Here is a 14,347-nt window from a genome sequence, read left to right as displayed (position 1 = left end):
AGAAAACACAAACTAGTCAAGATCAATTAGATGATACTAGTCTTTTAATACTTATGGTTACTTGGTTGCTAGGCAAACTCTAATCATAATTCAGAATTTGAACTAATAATGCAGTAGTATCAAATTTTAACTTTGCAAATGCAACTGATAAAAAAATAAATAAATAACTAAAATTAAAAGTATAAAATATTACTTAATACTTACTTTTTTATCCGACATGTATTTCGCTTCACCAACCCTGTTAAAAATAAAGTAACAATATTAATTAAAATAAAAATTAGAAAAGTTAAAAAGACATGGATTAATGTTTAAAACACTAACTATGAGACAAATAAACATCATACATAATTAAAATCATGAACAACCATCACCGCCATCATCGTTATCATCGTCGCCATTAGCATCATCATTATGCGGAGGAATCTGACTTAGAGCGGGGCTCAACTGAAGGTGACGCATGATAAAATCTTGTTGTCGGTGCAACTCTCTCATATCTTGCTCCATTTGCACCCTTTCTAGGTCTCGTTGCACCCTTTCTTGATCTCTTTGCGATATTATTTCCTTCAAATTGTTAACCTCTTCAGTCAAGTTATTTACTTGGGTCGTAAGTGCTAATGAGGAGGAAGATGGTCCAACTATTCTTTGGGCCATGCTCTAGGAACTCATCCCCAATATCCTTCCCCCTTTTGGTTCTCCACTAGTCTCCAACCATAAACTCAAATTATTGCCCACAGAGTCCTCAGACCCCTGTGTATCGGCACCAGCTTGTGAGCATGTTTGGGCTAGCTCGAGTTCATCATATTTTTCCTATTTTTTAAAACACATAAGATATTGATTAGATATAATAGAATCGCGTATAATATTAAGATAGCAAAGGTACTTAACTAATAAATCTAAATCATATATTAAGATCAAATAAATAAAAATTCCAACCTTTACTGCTTTTGCTCTCGCCCCACTCCAAGTCTTATCTTTTTTTCTAAAAGTGTGGGAGAAAGTATCAATGAAAGAGGGCTCCTTCCCCATCTATTTGATCTGAAAAAACATGATTATAAATAATGAAATAATTTGATATAGATAAAAAATTATTCCAAGAGTTAAAAAATTATCAATCTCCGTCTATGCTCATCTATGTTAATGGAGTGTCCCGGATATATAGCAAATGAGTCACTAGAATTGTGAGATTGATTCATTCTATTCAGGTTACTCCTTTGCTTACTCTCCTCCGTTGCCCAAAAATTGGTGATCCTCTCCCAATTTTCTTCGGTGATGAAGTTTGACTTTTTTCCCTAACTTTTGGCATGACTTAACACATGTCTGATGTGATCACCACATTTCTTTTTAAATATTTGGCGGCTCTCCATTTCATCATTCAGGTCCCAGTAATTTAATCGATGTGTTGAAAAAAAATAATTTATGATTTATGCTCTTTAAATTTGAATTAAACTCAAGAAAATATACCCTGAACTCGCTCCACCATAGTTGTTTTGTGGCTGGTGGAGTGCTTGAATAGGTCATTGATTCTCCTCCCTAATGGTTATTCACGATTCTATTAATTTTGTGAACAACTTGTACAGGATTTTCAAAATTGCATTAAATTACAAACAAACGATATTATATAATTAAGATAGATAAAAAAATAAAATATTTTATAGTACTTACGAATCTCCGATGGGGACTAAAAAATCTCTATCATTCCTAAACTCAGCAAATGAGTTTCTTGCAGAGTCAGGAAGATCTGTGGGGACCGGGAATTGCATAGGTGATTGTACTGGCGGCGGTGAATTTGAAGCCAGTGGAGAAGGTACATGTGATGGTCCTGCCTAATCAGGGGGTGGCACAGGTACACTGGCAGGGGATGAATCTGTTGGATCCTGGGATCTCCATCTACGTCCACCACGGCGACATATATGCTGAAAATTCCAATATAGGATAAAGTAAATTGAAAATTTGATGCATAAAAAAGAACATTTAAAAACTTACCATTTTTACGTAAAACTTATAGAAACAAGAGGGAAAAAATATGAGATGTCACCTCTAAATATGAACCTGTAGGAAAAAATACAGTGTATTAACAGATAAAATAAATAAAATTATAAATGAGACAGTATATAAAAAACTCATTGAGCTATAAGGAAGGTAAATTTGTATATTAAAGATAAATGTGCTTGTAAAAAAACTAGCAACACAAATTTTAAAAAATATGACAAATTCCTTTAAATAAGCTAACAAAACTTACCCATCATCAAAAATCAAAGTCATCATTGTCACTATCCTCCTCCTCCTCTTCCTCTTCCTCTTCCTCTTCGTCTTCCTCCTCCTCTTCATCTTCCTCTTCCTCCTCCTCCTCAAATGGCGCAAATCCATCAGCACACAGGCATAATCTAATATTTCGAATCTCATTCGCAAAATCTGGATAAGTTCTATCAAAATTTTTCCATGCATCTGCATCTGATGGATGACACATTAGCCCTTCTTTTGTTTGATGAGTTGCATGCCAAGTCATGTGTTCAGCAGTTGCCTTTGATGCATAAAGTCTTTGTAACCTAGGAGTTAAAGGCAAATAAAACATTTGGCTGAATGATTTACATCGCTGTTGACTTCTTCTGGTAGGCTTGTACCTATCTTGATTACAAAATTTACAAACATCTATATCTGCATCATCTCCCCAATATAACATACAACCATCTCTGCAAACACCAATTCTTTCCACCGGAAGACTTAATTCTTTCATCAGTTTTTTCATACTATAAAAATCAGAAGGTAAAATGTGATCACGTGGCAATGAGTCATCAAAAGCTTGAACAAAAGCATCAAAGCAATCTTACGACACATTATAATCTACCTTTATATTTAATAGTCTTGTGGTGAGAGATCATTTAGTTTGACTGTCACAACCAGCCCATAATGGTTCATCTACAACACTTAACACTTCTTGAAATTTGTGATAAGTTTCATCAACAACTGGTACTTCTAACTCCTCCAACGGTGATGTATAAGTAGTAAACAATTGATCATCTGTTGGAGGGAAACTAGAACTTACACCAACTGTTTCGGAAATGAAATTATAACCTGTTGCATCAATTACCATCCTATGATATGGATTTAATTGTTCATAATAACTCTGATTCCTACTAACCGAGACTTAGATATTCTGTCCATAATCCTCATCAGATATGAATGGTTCACCATGTGATGTCCAATTATAGTAATTCAGGGTAAAGCCAAATCTACACAGATGTTCTTCAACTTTATTAGTGGCTAAAAATTTACCATTGTGACACTTTCTACACGGACACCTTATCTTATTGTCATCCATATACTTAACATAACTAGATGCAAAATTCAAAAATTGCCTCAAGCCAGTGATAAACTCATCAGTTAAACCCCGACGATCAAGCAAATTCTTGTTATACATCCAACTTCTTCCATTCTACATTTTGCCTGTATTTATATATTCAAATACTATTAAAAATTACTACATATAAATATTAGCAATGAAAGACAAATTAACAAAGAGTACCTTATCAAAATAAAGGAACACACATATATATAAAATATTACTAGATGAAATTTTTAAAGGAATATGTCAATACTAGCTAGAATGCCATGAGAAAGATCTACAAGAGTATTTTATGATACCAGTATCTTCAACTTCACAGCAAATTGAGACCTGCACAAACAACATTACAAATTTAGTCGATACCTTAACATAATAAATCAAAAATAAGATTATTTAGGGTTTAATTAATAATTATATACCCCCGTAGAAAGAAAGAATTTGATTCTCTATAGAAACACAAATTAATAGTTGCATAATAGTTGCATCAATTTGTATTCAGTTATAATCTATGCGATAATCACCCAATGCATATGCAAATTTGATGTGATAATTCAAGTAAGAATCAAATTAAGTTGCAATATGAATGAAAAAAAAGCTCAACCATGATTTTTGAAGTCATCCACTCTTGTAAGGTTGTCAAATTTCAGCATCAATATTACCTTAAGAAAAGTTCAACCATGATTAGTTTCGTCATCCACTCACACGTGGCCACGCGGGGCAAGCCATGGCCAGACGTGGCCGTGCGCGGCAAGACGGGCCGCGCGTGGCCAGACACGGTCGTGCGCGGCCAGACATGTTAGGGTTGAAATGTAGCTAGAGGGGGGGTGAATAGCTCTTTGCGATCTCATGCTTGTCATTACTTGCTTCTTGTGATGATGTGCAACAGAAAATACAAGAAACAACACACTACAACGCTAACACGTAGATTTACTTGGTATCCACCTCAAGAAGAGGTGACCAGTCCAAGGATCCACACACTCATGCACCCTCCACTATGAAAACACTCCTTTACGATAACTACTGAAGGCGGAGAAGCCTTACAAGCTCACAATACAACAATAAGAAAGAAGGAAGCCAAATACAAATAAATCTTACAAGATTTTATACAATGAAACCCTAGCTTCTTCTTCTTCTTGTCGTAACTCACCTCTTGACTTAGACGTGCCTCTAAGAACCTTCAAGAACTGGCGGTGAGGATGACAGAATCGCTGTGGAGGTTTGCTGCGATCGCTTGTGGAGAAGAGAGGAAGAACTATCGAGAAAATCGCTCGCCAACGTCTTTATCTGCGCCAACGGTCGAATCTCAATCGATTGGATTGCTCCCAATCAATTGGGGAGGCTTTGGATCGATCAGCCGATTGATCCAGAGCGCCTCTGTGCTCTCTGTAAATCGCTTGAATCGATTGCCCGATCGATTCAAGGCTTATCGTGCGATTTTCGGCACTCCAATCGATTGGCCGATCGATTGGAGCGTTTAATCAATCAACTGATCGATTCAGAAGCTCACTGTTCACTCAAAAACTCTCCCAATCAATTGACTAATCGATTTGGGAAGTTTTGATCGATTACCCAATCGATCCAACCAATTTCTGCACAAACTCACGTCAACCAATAGATTGACCAATCGATTGAACCCCCCAATCGAGTGGCCAATCAATTGGCAAGTAGAAAACTGTGTAGAGATTGAAATTAGCTTCGTTTTGCATCTGAGATCACCTCATTCCGATATCCGAATAAAAAGTTATGGCCTTCGGAAGTTTATTACGTCCGAACTTCCTAGTTCCATGCCAACTCCCTATTGTACTTACGACCGCTAAGAGTTCGGTCAACTTTTGACCCATCTGGACTTTCTCCTCGTGCCAAGTGTTCAGTCAACCATGACCTACTTAGACTTCCTTCCACCAGATGTCCGGTCATCCTTGACCCATCTGGATTTCCTCGTGCCTGGCTTCACTCACCAGGTCTTTCCATTGTCCGGCTTCACTCACTGAGACTTTCCCCTGCCTGGCTTCACTCACCAGGACTTTCACTCTGCCTAGCTTCACTCACTAGGACTTCCCATTGCCCGGTTTCACTCACCAGGACTTTGTTGGTCCCTTTGGAGGCCGGCAAGAGGGGACGGGTGAATTGCCCTACAAGATAAAACCAAAACCTTTCTCGGATATTCAACTAATTAACAGATACTTGTAATTAAAAAGCAGAGACTAAATAAAATAAAAAATAGACACAGAGGAATTACTTGGTTTGCAATCAGAGGATTGCTAATCCAAGGCAAAGAAGGCGCACTAATTGATTCTCCTCTGGGCGGAGTAGCCTCTTACAGCGTTGAAAGCACAGAAAGAAATAACACAAATGAAAGCACTGGATTACAAGTTGTTATCTTCAATGTACGGATCAGTACTTTATTTATAGTACTGGTCCGGGCGCCTGGAAGTGGTTCCGGGCGCCCCAGGGGGGATAAATTTTATCCCCCAACGATCAGATTGCGAAAATCGCGATCCTGGTCAAAATCATGTTCCGGGCGCCCCGGAGCAAAAAGTCAACTAAGGTTGACTTTTTGTCCGGGATCACTTCTCCGTTATGTCCCAGTCTCGGTCCGGGTCTGTTCGCTCCGGCTCCGCTAGCTTGGGTGATCTCGGCCTTCCGGAATAGGGCTCACCCGAACCCATGTTCCGGCCTTCTCCTCGAGCAGCCTTCCTTCCCGGTTTCTCGTCCCTCGAGCGCCGCGCACGCTCTTCTCGTCCACCGGTGTACTCTTCCGCGGACACCTCGTCCCTCGGACGCACCGAGCCCGTCGGCTCTCTCCCGTGCCGTCCTTCTCGCTAGCCGCGTCTTCCACTCGACTTCCTGTGTTCCTAAGCTCCTGCACACTTAGACACAAGGGTTAAACAAACACAGGACCTAACTTAGCTTGTTTGATCACATCAAAACACCTTGGGGTTCCAACAATCTCCCCCTTTTTGATGTGAGCAACCCAAGTTAAGTTAGGGTAAACATATGCAAAAAAAAACAATTTATTTTCAAATAAGTCCAAGTATTTTTCTAATGAAAAATTATATAACCTCCCCCTAGACTTAACATACTTCTCCCCCTTTGATCACATAAAAATTGGGTTTATAAACAAGTCTAAGGTAAATTCACACAAAAACTTTGAGTGTAAAAAAAATTTAAGTAAACACACTCTTCAGAAGTGTTAAAAAAAACAGTCATGAGGTAAAAAAAAATAATTAAGTTTTAACATTCCCCAAAAAAAAATTCTAAGTTAATATACATAAGAAACAATTCTAAGTCAATTTTAAGCAAAATTATAAGGCAATATTAAAAAAAATTCTAAGATAATTTTAAAAAAATTTCTAAGTCAATTTTCATAAAAAATATTTCTAAGATAATAAAAAATTTCTAAGTCAAGTTGAAAAAAAAAATTTAAATATTTTCTAACACAAATTGAATAACTCTTTTAAAGCATTAAGTTATTTAAATTAATACTTTTTCAGTTAGTCAATTAAACTTTTCATTTCGATACTTGGCTTCCAGGTCGTGGCGAGGCACTAGGCCTTCTTGGTTATTGGAACAACAATCACTTCCTTAGACAAAGCCTCATAAAGAAATTAGTTGTTTAATTTCCTTGCTGAAAATGCTAAGTCTAATTTTAATTTTAAATTAAATAGGTTTTTGGAACCCAATAGAGGTTCCTACCTACAGGATTAACTAAGTATTTTCTAGGTATATAGATTTTTGATATAGTTCTAATTTGACTTTGATGAAATCTATAATACCAATTTAAACCTCTATAATTTCTAAAAGTAGAAATATTTGAACCATTAGATATTTTCAATCTTTCTATTTCTCCTTTTAGTTTTTCATTTTCCATTTTCAATTTTTCAAAATCCTCTATAAGACATGATTTTGCCAAAATTCTCTTTGTTTCTAAAATTTCATTTTCTAATTTGGCATTTTTATTTTCTAATTTATACATGGATTTAGTCATAGCTTTGATACCAGAGTAAAGCTGATCAGGGGGTAAGAGGCATACCTCACTTACCATGTCGGACTTGAAGCCTGAATCTCCCCCTACTTTACTGCTTTCATCCGAGGTCGCTCCCCCTTCATCGATGCTAGGTTCTGATATACTTTGTCTATCGTAGCTTGCCATTAGTGCTATCCCGGCATATTCTTGAGCTTCTGATTCGGATGAAGAAGTGTCGTCCCAAGTTGCTTTTAGGTTGTGTTTCTTGGGAGACTTCCTTTTGACCTTTTTGAGTTCTGGGCAGTCTTCTCTTAGGTGTCCCTCCTTCTGACACTGGTAGCACCGTACCTTTCTTCCACCTTTTTGATTCTTTTTATTCTACATTTTAAATTTATTAGATCTAAAAAACTTTTTAAAATTTCTTACCATGTATGCTTCTTGATTGTCTTCGGAGTCTGACTCGAGTTCATCCTTCTGGGTTGCGTTCAGCGCCATAGTCTGGGTTGTATCCTTTGTCGTTCCTGCACACCTGGTTTCATGCAATTCAAGAGTAGAAAACAACTCTTCTAAAGTACTTACCTCCAGGTCTTTTGAGATGTAGTAGGCGTCGACGATTGATGTCCACTCCGGAGTTCTTGGAAACGCGTTGAGCGCGTAGCGTATAGTGTCCCGGTTTGTTACCGTTTCACCAAGGTTTTCGAGACCAGTAACTAGTTCTTTTACCTTCGAATGTAGACCAGCTACTTTCTCACCTTTCTCCAGACGGATGTTCATCAGTTTGTTGCGGAGGATGTCCCTTCTAGCGAGCTTTGCTTCGGACGTGCCTTCGTGGAGTTCCAAGAACTTCTCCCAAAGTTCTTTAGCAGATGAATAATTTCCGATGCGGTTGACCTCTTGAGGCGGTAACACGCTGAGCAGGTGATGTTCCGCACGGCTGTTTGCTACCGACTCATTCTGCTCCTTTTTTGTCCAATCGCTCTCTTCTTTTTCTTTTCCATCTTTATCTATTAGAGCTACAAAACCATATTTCATAATAAACCGAATTTCAAAATATGTTTTTAGGAATACCTCCATACGACGCTTCCAGTCTGCGAAGTTCCCCTCGAATTTTGGTGGGACGATGCTTGGTCCGGCCATCTTGTTGCTTCGATCGGCGGTTAGTCCTCCTGAAGCGTCCTCGCTCTGATACCACTTGTTGGTCCCTTTGGAGGCCGGCAAGAGGGGAGGGGTGAATTGCCCTACAAGATAAAACCAAAACCTTTCTCGGATATTCAACTAATTAACAGATACTTGTAATTAAAAAGCAGAAACTAAATAAAACAGAAAATAGACACAGAGGAATTACTTGGTTTGCAATCAGAGGATTGCTAATCCAAGGCAAAGAAGGCGCACTAATTGATTCTCCTCTGGGCGGAGTAGCCTCTTACAGCGTTGAAAGCACAGAAAGAAATAACACAAATGAAAGCACTGGATTACAAGTTGTTATCTTCAATGTACGGATCAGTACTTTATTTATAGTACTGGTCCGAGCGCCTGGAAGTGGTTCCGGGCGCCCCAGGGGGGATAAATTTTATCCCCCAACGATCAGATTGCGAAAATCGCGATCCTGGTCAAAATCATGTTCCGGGCGCCCCGGACAGCTCCGGGCGCCCGGAATGGTTCCGGGCACCCTGGAGCAAAAAGTCAACTACGATTGACTTTTTGTCCGGGATCACTTCTCCGTTAAGTCCCAGTCTCGGTCCGGGTCTGTTCGCTCCGGCTCCGCTAGCTTGGGTGATCTCGGCCTTCCGGAATAGGGCTCACCCGAACCCATGTTCCGGCCTTCTCCTCGAGCAGCCTTCCTTCCCGGTTTCTCGTCCCTTGAGCGCCGCGCACGCTCTTCTCGTCCACCGGTGTACTCTTCCGCGGACACCTCGTCCCTCGGACGCACTGAGCCCGTCGGCTCTCTCCCGTGCCGTCCTTCTCGCTAGCTGCGTCTTCCGCTCGACTTCCTGTGTTCCTAAGCTCCTGCACACTTAGACACAAGGGTTAAACAAACGCAGGACCTAACTTAGCTTGTTTGATCACATCAAAACACCTTGGGGTTCCAACAGACTTTCACCTGCATGGCTTCACTCACCAGGACTTCTAACTGCCTAGCTTCACTCACTAGGTCTTTCACCTGGCTTCACTCACTAGGATTTTTCCTTGCCTAACCTCCAGTTAGGACTTTCCCAGTCAAGTATCCGGTCCTCCTTGACCTACTTGACTCTTTATCACATCAATCTGGTCAACCTTGACCAGAGTCTGCAATCTCCATGTATTGTCAAATATCAAAACTCAAACATCAATACTCAAGCTTGAGTCAACTCAAACTTACTCAACCAAGTCAACCTTGACCTAGGGAATAATGCACCAACAAGACGTAGCTGCGCGCGGCCAAACGCGGCCAGACGTGGCCACCGTGCACTGCTAGTAGAGGGGAGAGAGCAGAGGGGTGAGGGGAGAGGGGATACCTGCACCGCAACGCCTCCAGTGAAGATGATACCGCAGTTGCCGAGACCAAGATCGGGCAAGAAAAATGACCTAGGTGGGAGAATTTAGGGTTTTTTAGAAACAAAACAAATTCGTCCCCAATTTTGTTCCTAATTTTTGGGACGAATCAAGGATTCATCCCAGAATTTGGAACAAAATAAATATTTGTCCCAAAATCTGGGACGAATTTCGGATTCGTCCCAGATTTAAAAAAATAAAAAAAAACATTCGGAGGACCTAAAAATTGACCTAGGGATGTCAGAAATTTATGAAACAAGTTTCTATGGATTCCTAATATTCTAGTGATCATTTCACTAAACTAATCCTGATTTTAACCAAACATATTTAGTTTCGTGATTTTTTTAACATGAATATGACCTAATTTGGGTTAAAAAATCACTAAACTAAATATATTAGGTTAAAAATCATAATTAGGATATTTTTATGATGAGGATAAAATTAGAAATCCATAGAAACTTATTTCATGAATTTCCAACATCTCTAGGTCAATTTTTAGCCCCTCCGAATGATTTTTCTTTTTTTTTATTTTTTTTTTAAATCTGGGATGAATCTTGAATTTGTCCCAGATTTGGGGATGAATTCTTTTATTCATCCCAGATTTTGGGATGAATCCAGAAATTCGTCCCAGATTTAAAAAAATTAAAAAAAATAAAAAACATTCGGAGGGCCTAAAAATTAACCTAGGGATCTCGGAATTTCATTAAATAAGTTTCTTTAGATTTCTAATTTTCTAGTGATCATAAAAATATCCTAATCCTGATTTTTAACCAAACATATTTAGTTTCGTGATTTTTTTTAACACGAATATGACTTAATTTGGGGTTAAAAATCACTAAACTAAATATATTAGGTTAAAAATTGGAATTAGGATATTTTTATGATAAGGATAAAATTAGGAATCCATAAAAACTTATTTCATGAATTTTCGACATCTCTAGGTCAATTTTTAGCCCCTCCGAATGATTTTTCTATTTTTTTAAATTTTTTTTTTAAATCGTGGACGAATCTTGGATTCATCCCGGATTTGGGGACGAATTTTTGGATTTGTCCCAGATTTTGGGACGAATCCAGAAATTCGTCCCAGATTTAAAAAAATTAAAAAACTAAAAAATATTCGGAGGACCTAAAAATTGACTTAAGGATCTCGGAATTTTATGAAATAAGTTTTGTTGGATTCCTAATTTTCTAGTGATCATAAAAATATCCTAATCCTGATTTTTAACCAAACATATTTAGTTTCGTGATTTTTTTAACATGAATATGACTTAATTTGGGGTTAAAAATCACTAAACTAAATATATTAGGTTAAAAATCAGAATTAGGATATTTTTATGATGAGAATAAAATTAAGAATCCATAGAAACTTATTTCATGAATTTCCGACATCTCTAGGTTAATTTTTAACCCCTCCGAATGATTTTTTTTAATTTTTTTTTAAAATCTGGGATGAATCTTGGATTCGTCCCAGATTTGTGGATGAATTCCTAGATTCGTCCCAGATTTTGGGACGAATCCATAAATTTATCCCAGATTTAAAAAAATTTAAAAAATAAAAAACATTCGGAGGACCTAAAAATTGACCTAGGGATCTCAGAATTTCATGAAACAAGTATCTATGGATTTCTAATTTTTGAGTGATCTTTAAAATATCTTTATCCATATTTTTAACCTAATATATTTAGTGTCATGATTTTTTAACCTGAATTACACCTAATTGAAGGTTAAAAAAATCACTACACTCAATATATTTGGTCAAAATTATGGATGCGGATTTTTTTACGATCAGGAGAATGATATAACACTCATAAACTCTTGTTTTATTAATTTCTGACATCAGTAGGTATATATATTTTAAGTTTTAGGCACATATTCAAACTTGCGTTGAATGTTAGCACAATTAATTAATAGTAAACTATCTATGTTTCACTAAATATGGAAATAGAGATATCAAAATTTCATGAAAAAAGTTTCTATGCATACGTATTTTTCTTGTCATCATAAAAATATCATAATCCAGAATTTTAACCTAATATATAGAGTGTAGTGATTTTTAAACATGAATTAGGTCACATTCGGAGGAACAAAAAATTGATCTAGGGATGTCGGAATTTCATGAAATTTTTTTTTATGGATTTCTAATTTTCTAGTGATCATAAAAATATTCTAATCCCAATTTTTAACCAAACATCTCTAGTTTCGTGATTTTTTTAAACATGAATATAACCTAATTTGGGGTTAAAAAATCACTAAACTGAATATATTAGGTTAAAAATTGGAATTAGGATATTTTTATGATGAGGATAGAATTAGTAATCCATAGAAACTTATTTCATGAATTTTCAACATCTCTAGGTCAATTTTTAGGCCCTCCGATTTATTTTTCTTTTTTTAAATTTTTTTAAAAATCTGGGATGAATCTTGGATTCGTCCCAGATTTGGGGACAAATTCCTAGATTTGTCCTAGATTTTGGGACGAATCCAGAAATTCGTCCCATATTTAAATAAATAAATAAATAAAAAACATTCGGAGGACCTAAAAATTGACGTAGGGATGTCGGAAATTCATGAAACAAGTTTCTATGAATTTCTAATTTTCTAATTATCATCTCACTAAACTGATTCTGATTTTTAACCAAACATATTTAGTTTCATGATTTTTTTAACACGAATATGACCTAATTTGGGGTTAAAAACTCACTAAACTAAACATCTTAGGTTAAAAATTGGAATTATGATATTTTTATGATGAGGATAAAATTAGGAATTCATAAAAACTTATTTCATTAATTTCTGACATCTCTACGTAAATTTTTAGGCCCTCCGAATGATTTTTCTTTTTAATTTTTTTTTAAATCTGGGGCGAATCTTGGATTCGTCCCAGATTTGGGGATGAATTCATGGATTCGTCCCATATTTTGGGACAAATCCAGAAATTCGTCCAAGATTTAAAAAAAATAAAAAACATTCGGAGGACCAAAAAATTGACCTAGGGAAGTCGGAATTTGATGAAACACGTTTCTATAGATTCCTAATTTTCTAGTGATCATTTCACTAAACTAATCCTAATTTTTAACCAAACATATATAGTTTCGTGATTTTTTTAACACGAATATGACCTAATTTGGGGTTAAAAAATCACTAAACTAAATATGTTAGGTTAAAAATCGGAATTAGGATATTTTTATGATGAGGATAAAATTAGGAATCCATAGAAACTTATTTCATGAATTTTCAACATCTCTAGGTCAATTTTTAGGCCCTCCGAATGATTTTTCTTTTTTTTTTTCTTTTTTTTTTTAAATTTGGGACGAATCTTAGATTCGTCCTAGATTTGGGGATGAATTCCTGGATTCGTCCTAGATTTTAGGACTAATCCAGAAATTCGTCCCAGATTTAAAAAAATTAAAAAAAATAAAAAACATTCGGAGGACCTAAAAATTGACCTAGGGATGTCAGAATTTCATGAAACAAGTTTTTATGGATTCCTGAATTTCTAGTGATCATTTCACTAAACTAATCCTGATTTTTAACCAAACATATTTAGTTTCGTGATTTTTTTAACATGAATATAACTTAATTTTGGGTTAAAAAATCACTAAACTAAATATATTAGGTTAAAAATCAGAATTAGGATATTTTTATGATGTGGATAAAATTAGGAATCCATAAAAACTTATTTCATGAATTTCCGACATCTCTAGGTCAATTTTTAGGCCCTCTAAATGATTTTTCCTTTTTTTTAATTTTTTTTTTAAATCTGGGACGAATCTTGGATTCACTCCAGATTTGGGGACGAATTTTTGGATTCATCCCAGATTTTGGGACAAATCCAAAAATTCATCCCAGATTTAAAAAAAATAAAAAAATAAAAAACATTCGGAGGACCTAAAAATTGACGTAGGGATGTCAAAATTTGGTGAAACAAGTTTCTATAGATTTCTAATTTTCTAGTGATCATTTCACGAAACTAATCCTGATTTTTAACCAAACATATTTAGTTTCGTGATTTTTTTAACACAAATATGACCTAATTTGGGGTTAAAAAATCACTAAACTAAATATATTAGGTTAAAAATTAGAATTATGATATTTTTATGATGAGGATAAAATTAAGAATCCATAGAAACTTATTTTATGAATTTCCGACATCTCTAGGTCAATCTTTAGGTCCTCCGAATGATTTTTCTTTTTTTTTTTTTAATTTCTTTTAAATCTTGGACGAATCTTGGATTTGTCCCAGATTTGGGGACGAATTCTTGGATTCGTCCCAGATTTTGGGACGAATCCAGAAATTCATCCCAGATTTAATAAAATTAAAAAAAATAAAATACATTCGGAGGGCCTAAAAATTGACCTAGGGATGTCGGAATTTCATGAAACAAGTTTCTATGGATTCCTAATTTTCGAGTGATCTTAAAAATATCTTTATCCATAATTTTAACCTAATATATTTAGTGTCATGATTTTTTAACCCGAATTACACCTAATTGGAAGTAAAAAAA

This window comes from Zingiber officinale, chromosome 2B (assembly GCF_018446385.1).
Source record: "Zingiber officinale cultivar Zhangliang chromosome 2B, Zo_v1.1, whole genome shotgun sequence".
Lineage (NCBI taxonomy): Eukaryota > Viridiplantae > Streptophyta > Magnoliopsida > Zingiberales > Zingiberaceae > Zingiber > Zingiber officinale.
Note: the sequence above shows the minus strand (reverse complement) of the source record.